Source organism: Silene latifolia, chromosome Y, assembly GCF_048544455.1.
Source record: "Silene latifolia isolate original U9 population chromosome Y, ASM4854445v1, whole genome shotgun sequence".
NCBI classification, from domain to species: Eukaryota; Viridiplantae; Streptophyta; class Magnoliopsida; order Caryophyllales; family Caryophyllaceae; genus Silene; species Silene latifolia.
The window spans coordinates 246,072,631-246,080,584 of record NC_133538.1 but is presented as its reverse complement, the minus strand read 5'-3'; the positions used below and the strand labels follow the sequence as shown (position 1 = coordinate 246,080,584).

At 36.6% G+C, this 7,954-nt stretch overlaps 1 long non-coding RNA gene across 1 annotated transcript; it reads right to left on the bottom strand.

Annotated features, from left to right (window-relative positions):
• Positions 1–3,087: 3,087 nt before the first annotated feature.
• Positions 3,088–5,333, bottom strand: LOC141633374 (uncharacterized). The gene is made up of 3 exons (XR_012538143.1): positions 5,208–5,333; positions 5,002–5,110; positions 3,088–3,244 (listed from the first exon to the last, which is right to left on the bottom strand). It is a non-coding gene; the product is annotated as an uncharacterized LOC141633374 (long non-coding RNA).
• Positions 5,334–7,954: the final 2,621 nt, after the last annotated feature.

Here is a 7,954-nt window from a genome sequence, read left to right as displayed (position 1 = left end):
TTAGAAATATTTTAACGATCCGAAATTACGGGGCGTTACAATCACCCCTCATTTTAAAAAGTTTCGTCCTCGAAACTCAGAAGGAGAAATTATAGTTATAAGAAAATATAGGTATCTTTCCAATGAAACAGTGATACTCTTGTTGATCAGACAAGAACATCCACATTCATATCAAGATACAAAAATATTTCTACACCAATAAATGAGAAAACCCATTATTGGGACGTCTCCAACAACGAGATTTAACATTCACTAATGTTAAAATCATTGAAAATCATAAAAGCATTTTCAAAATTTTAGTTTAAAGTTCTATAATAAGAATAATATCTTTACTAATTATGATTAAATACGGCTTAGTACCGCGGAAAAGAAGTAAGAAAAAGGAATCATTACACAAAACAAGAAAGGTTCACTCAATTTTCCAACCACAGAGTCATCTTACTAGGTCCTCCGAACATCAACAGGGCAACAATCAGAGGTCACACTAGTCCAAAGAGCCATCTGTACCACTCATCGACAAGTCTATGCATAAGCTAATCCTTGAGACAATCCTATCCTCTACAATATTCCAATTCCAATAGAAAGATTCCTCAAAGGGTTCAATATAAGGTCCAAATTTACAATAACATTCCAAAACAACTTTCATAAGCCTAAGGTTAAGGCTTCCAACAAAGTTATATTCGTATCCAACTAGTGTCAACTATGGTTCCTCAAACATTCTACAAGGTTTTCATTTCAAAACAAGGTAGTAACATACCAATCCCAAAATCCGAAAAATCAATAGGATCTCACGTTCCTTTATCCTTTTATTTATTAAGGATTGCCAAAAGCGGAACTACACTCAACTACAACACTGTCCCATCATCTCAAGTACTCAATGCGACCTCAAGGTCTATCAAACTATAGGTTTAACAAATTCTTCTCAATACTAAGTCTCTCTCAACTCAAAAACTCTCAAGAGCCAATTAATACCAAATCACATCACCAATCCATTCTGGTCATCTACATCCCCAAGGAGTATTCTTTCAAATTTGATATCCTAAACTTACTTACTATCAAATTCTCAAGGAACAAGGTCATAATTGTAACAACACTATATCACCTTAGAGTTCCTAAAACCATTAATTGAAATTATGTTCCTTAGCCTAACAATTGGTGTCAACCATACCATTACCTCAATAGTAATCAATATCGCTCACTAAGACCAACTAATAATCCCACCTTTAACATATCTCACACGGTAACATATACATTATCAAACCCTCATCTCCAAAGTGATTATGAAAGCCCAACCCAAACTCGGCTACTTAGTCAAACCTATATCCTCAAATCACATCTCACAAACTCTGTAAACATGGTCAACAGGGTACCAACTATACTAAGGAGGTAAGGAGTGATAACGGAATAGAGAAACAGTAAAACATTTCTGAAGGGTGCATGCATCTGACAAGTTAGGAAACTAAGGAGTCAGACCGTAAAGATAACGGTTGACAAAAATAAGAGGTATTCGAGTTAAGAAGATATCTCGGGAAAGAAGAAGTTACGTAAAATTTAGCATAAAAACAGGGTTCAAAGATCGTTAAAGAGAAGGAAAGGAGAAATGAAGCGAAGATAATGGAAGGGTTACTGCTTACCAAACACTCATCAAAGCTTATTATCGATATGATAAGGTTACATCACTAAGGTGCTCAATAAAGCCCCAAAAGTCTACCAAATTATAAGACTAACAAGGATTCCACAATGGTAGATATTCCTCAACTCAATTGGTTCTAAGAGCCAAAATCAATTCACCTCACAAATTCATTTAATACCACCCATGTCCCAAAATATCTCCTTTACAATTCTCGTAATTGAACTTCACTTACTATGTCATCCCCAAGTACCATAGCTTGTCTACTCTATCATCTCACCACTTAATACTTCTAGTCTCCGATACCATAAATTGGAATCACATCCTTGAACTCATGAACTACATCGAACAATATTCCACCAAAATTCCCAAATCCAGATATGATTAATAAGGTCAACCATGTGTTCTCAAATTTCGAAAGGTCAACAAGGCTACTCTATACTAGATTTGGTCAACTAAAAAGGTTTAACAAACTAACTAATTCCAAAGTACGATACCAAACCATTAAGCAACGTCAATGTCCTATTGTATTCCTTTCAAGGCCTACAAGGATTAGGGCTAACTATCATTCCTTTAATTCTCCATAAGAAACATCGAGACTCTCAAATGAAGTAGCTCAGGTTCATTCCATCTTATGTGCTAAGGTAGTACCTCATACTCAATCATCTATAACAAACAAGCTCTCAATAGACATAAATCCAAAGATGTTCCTAAACTCACTAGGCTCTCATATCATGCACAACTAACAAGTCTAACCAAAGGATCCCAAGTTATATTCTCCTATACCACTCAAACCTTAACCAATCAATTTCTCAACTCTTTCACACCCTCCAAAGTTACATTCTCTCAAAACCGGGTTCTCTTGAACAAGGGGACTATCCTGTGGAATACAAGGAAGGTGTCCACATGGACTTTATTATAAGAAGAAAACGAACCCAAGATGAATCGGGAGAAAGAATTGAAAGGTAGTTACCAAGGCGAGAGAAGAGGAGTTTGAAAGACGAATAAACAACGAGATTGGAAAATTAAGGTAAGATTGCATTATCTACATCTATTGGAGAGCCATCTTACAAAAGAGAAAATCAATTAGTACCTAACAATTAGCAATCACAAACAGACTACCACATAAAATCCTAAATCTACCCATCCTACCCATCTCTCAAGTTTATTATTTAAAGGTCAAGTGATTTTAAGTGGGGTGCACAAACGTGCGTCGGGAGAAATAAGCTCTGATACCAACTATAACACCCTTCAATCTAGCCTTAATTAAATACGTAAATTCTACAGAAAAACTGGTAGGATATGTTTGTAAATGGTTCAACTAGTCCAAAAACCTGCAATTTCAAAAAATTTTTCTAACTTAAACCATTCACAACCAATCCAACTCAAGAAGAGTGTCAAAAACCCTGCAACAGCTGATAAACTAATTTACATACATAACTAAAGACGCGGAAATATAAGGATACAAACCAAAAATAGAAAAGGGAGACATATGTCCCTTCAAATAATATACAAACTAAAAGTGTAAAAGGTTTACTAATAGAATAGCCAAAACTAGGTCCAAGGTTCCTTGCTCACTAGCTCGTCTGTGACCCCCAACAAAGCATCAACAACCTGTCAATCGCATTTTATACAAACACGAAAGCCACAATTCAGTGGGGAGTAACTTCGAGTCCTCCCAGCCACGAATCGTCAAAATTAATGCAACATGTAGTAAAACATGTAAACAAGATGATAAATAATTCAATTATCAATTATTCTAACATATGAGCCCTAAACTGACCAAACTAAACTAACATGTGAAACATTTAACAAATTGTAATCCAAACTCTATCAACCATAGCCGGCTTGCATCTCACCTTCTATGATTCATAGAATCATCAAACAAGAAAGGGCAATATATCAAAGACAGGCATAAGTTCTTAGTACCGTCAATAGTCACTTTGTAACTCGAGTCTATACCACGAGGTAGGGAAGGTAATCGAACCGGTATCTTGGCTCAGCGGTTACTATTAAGAAAACATGGCCAAGAGACAACACAACCCTAGCCTAAAATCTGCGCAGACCTAGACATGCGGATACACACCACCGCACCCAAGACCCACAACTTTTTTTAAAACAAAGTGAAGTGAGTACCCTAAGGACACCACCGAAGGGTTGGCTAGTACTTAAGCGACCTCATACTATCAAAATAAGTAACGAGGTCATGCCCCAACTTGGATATAAATCCACTAGTCAGGAACACAAAGGCTATCAAGCAGTGAACATATACTCGTCAGAGACTATAAAGACCTATCTATGATGAAGGCCGAAATACTCACCTAGGACCTAGTCCCAGCTAGTCCCAGCTTGAATACTTTAGCCCACACCACACACGACTCACCACACAAGTCAATTAAGACACCCACTTAACCATAAGAGGGCAAAAAGTCCCACTTACCAACATGAATTCTAACATTCTATCATGTGAAAGGCTATATAATATTGTCTATTCAGCAGATAAACCAACAGTTCCTCAATAAGTATTCAATACTAATTTCCAATACTAGCAATTATAACAATATTTAAGGCTTTAGGGGAAACTAGGGCCATTACAACAAAATAAGAAGCTATTAAATTCAATAAGCTATACATGTGAACTAAAGCTTGATAAATGGCCTAAAACAAGAAAAAGGCCGATTATCTAAATCATTCAACCGAATTTTTACCCGCAACCCCAGCCTGCGGCAGTGCACGGTCAAATTGCGGCTGACCAATCACTCAATTAACTGACATCGCATCAGTCAAAGGGACTAAGGCTCAGTTTTCGGCACAATCAACAAAACATTACATTTATCGCTAAAAAAATTCATTTTGAGCCTATGAATTACAATTTCATTTTGTAAACTATCGTAACATGTGATAACTATTAATATAAGCACAATTTTACCATTAACATATTTTTTTATTACTAGAATGATTCAATTCAAATTACTACCCATTTGTTACTTATACTAATCATAACATTAATCAACCTAAAATGATGAACAAAGCTTGGAAAACCGCGAAACAAGCAACGGACCGACCAGACCAACCGTGGGCTAGCCGTGGGCCTGCCACGGGCCTGCCACGGCCTGCCGGCCTGCTGCCCCACCCTTAATCCTCTTTTTTTTTTCATTTTTGTTTAGTAAAAGACCGTCTGAACATTAATTAATCGTCCCCAATTCAACTTTGTTAATTTAAACTAACAAAAGGCATAATTTAAGCTAACAATTGACATGCATGCAACCATTCTAAACATGTGAAAACTAATTCTCAAACAAAAATTCACCAAACATACAAAAATCAAAAACATGTGACGATCTTTCGTCGAGTAACTCGAAATATGTTACCTTAAGCTAGAAAAAGAGCAATTAGCACCTCAAACCCAAACCCTAACTAGCAACTATCCTCTATCTTCAATAATATACGAGTCCCCAAACTCGTCTTCCAATCCTTCACCTAAATAAACAATTAAAACACAATAATAAGCATATAAACCGAAAATTCCGAAATTTGGTCTTAAAACAACTTAATGAAAACTGAAATTAGAACATACTAAGTCGTAGATCTCGGCGAGGGGATTCCGGAAAGGTAAATTATGCGAAAAACGGACTAGTAACGAAGAAATTGTGTCGAAAATAAGCTTGGAATGATGAAAATGGTGTTTTTTAGAAAAGTAGAAGATGAAGGTAGAGGTAAACCAGAAAAAAAGAAAGAAAAGGGAGGGGGAAGCCGTGTAAGGGAGAAGGAAAGGAGAAAAAGGAAGTGCGGGATTTTTAGTCGGGATTTTTACGAGTCGGGTTTGACTTGTTTCAATAATAATTAAATCCGTAAGTCAAATGCAAATTCCGTCAAGACCAAAGTCTTTAAACACGAGATTACAATAAAATTGAGTATTCATACGACCCATTTCCAAATTCGTTTACCCAACGTTCAAACGAATTGTCATTTTCCCCCCGATACGCCCTTATTTCGAAATAAAAGATTTTACACGGTTTAAACTATTTTTAAACATTTCAAAACTATCAAAATAAATACTTTTCTTCAAAATATAATAAAATTATATTTCTTTGAATTATTTTTACTTTAAATACATTATTGTCAAATTTTACTTGATTAATTAATTATTTTAGAAATATTTTAACGATCCGAAATTACGGGGCGTTACACAGATTCTGTTTTCGGAGCTTTTTAATCTCCTTTTCAAGACTCGATGATGAACTAGGTTGATCTACCTCATTTAGACATTCTTTTAAACCAACATTTTCTTCGGCTATGTCCTCAATTTCAGTTTGCATAGCCTCTAATTTATTGCTTTGGATACGACACTTATCAATGAATTGGTCTAGAAGATGACAGATCTTGTCTTAGAGAAAGATCGAACCTTTTTCTTGAGCTTATTTACCTCAATGTCAGAATCTGAATCTGAGTCCACGGAGTGAGCCATAAGACATTTAACACTTTCTTTCTTTGTTGACTTTGGAACATCATTGCTTGACTGGGACGAGATGCTAAGTTTGGCATCCAATTCTTCCTCAAGGACATCGTCCTCGTCAGAATCAGACATTCCCCAAATGGCAGTCATTACTTTGCTTTTGTATTCTCTTTTAGCAAACTCACGCTTTTCCTTAGACTTAATGTCATTCCACTTTAGGCATTCTTTGATTTGGTGACCTTTGTCACCACATTTGAAGCAACCAACAGTGGAAGTAGACTTTCTCTTGGGAAAGTGTCGTTTGCTAGTATAGTTATTAGGCCTTTGTGAGTTTCGACCATTTATCATGCCAACAATGTTTTTAGTGAACATTGCAAACTCGTCATCTTCATCCTCCTCATCACTTGAGAGAGCATAAAGAGCAAGTCCTTTCCCTTTAGAGCTTTCACCGGATCGCTTCATGAGAGTTAACTCATGAGCCATGAGTGAGCCCATAAGTTCATCAAGGGATAGCAAAGAAAGGTCTTTAGCTTCCTCAATAGCCGTAACTTTCGGTTGCCATTTCTCAGATAGGCTACGAAGGATTTTACGTACTACATCCTCGGATTCAAAGTTTCTACCTAGACTCTTGAGGTCATTAACAATACTAGAGAAACGAGAAGATAAACTATTAATTGACTCATCTTTTCCCATGTTGAACATCTCGTATTGTTGCATGAGAAGATCAACACGGTACTTTTTGACTTGTGACGTTCCCTCATAGGCAAGATTTAGGGTGTCCCAAATTTCCTTTGTTGAGTCACAACCGGATATCCGGTTGATCTCTTGTTCACCGATGCCATATTGAAGGATGGACATGGCTTTAGAGTTTTTCTCGACTTTTCTATAATCGGCCTCAACATACTTGTCCTCACTTTTGATAGACTTAGTGCCATCGGCATTAGTCACCTCAATCTTGAAGGGACCATTTTGAATGATCAACCAACATTCATAGTCCGTACTTTTAACATAGTGCTCCATGCGATGTTTCCACCAGGCATAGTTTTCACCCTTGAAGATGGGATACTTAGTGTGTTTTGAATCGTCCATAACTATGGGATCAACTCCTTGGTTTTAACCAATATCAAGAGCACGAGGCTCTGATACCAATTGAAGAGTTAAGAACGATAAACACCTAAGAGGGGGAGGGGGTGAATTAGGTGTACCCTTTAAAAATTTTCTCTCTTACTTGGTTAATGACTAACACAAGTAAGATCTATTATGTACGAGTTTGAGAAACTTAATGGATTGTAAGTTCACAAACGGTACAAAGCAGTCTATGCAACAGTATGAGAGGCTGTTGCACAGCACTGAGAGCGAGATTAACGTGTAAAAGAAGAATGATAAGAGAACGTGAAAGTAAATAAACAAACAAGACGATGTTTAAAAATTGGTTCAGCTCCTACTCCGGAGCCTACGTCCAACCGTTATTTTATTGCTTGTTTAGAAATTTACTCAAACTTAACTAAACCATTACAATGAAACAACTCGCCAACCTACTCCGGTTGCAATGCTTAAAGCTACTCCGCTTCAAGACTTTCTCATGCTCAATGCTACTCCGCTTCAAGACTTAAGGTTCTATCTCAACGGTTTACAGTCGAAATCTCGGTGGTTCACTTAAGAACATGGAGATTACAATTAAGACCTAAACACGAGAATCATTGAACATATTCGTTTATGCAACAGATTAAGCGAACGATACTTGGAGATTTTACTGACTTTGAAAAACAATTGAAGACTTTTGAAAAAGCAGAAACGGTTTTGCAAATGATTGAAGAACAAAGCTTTTAATGCTGAAAAGATTTGCAAAGTGTTTACAATGAATGCTC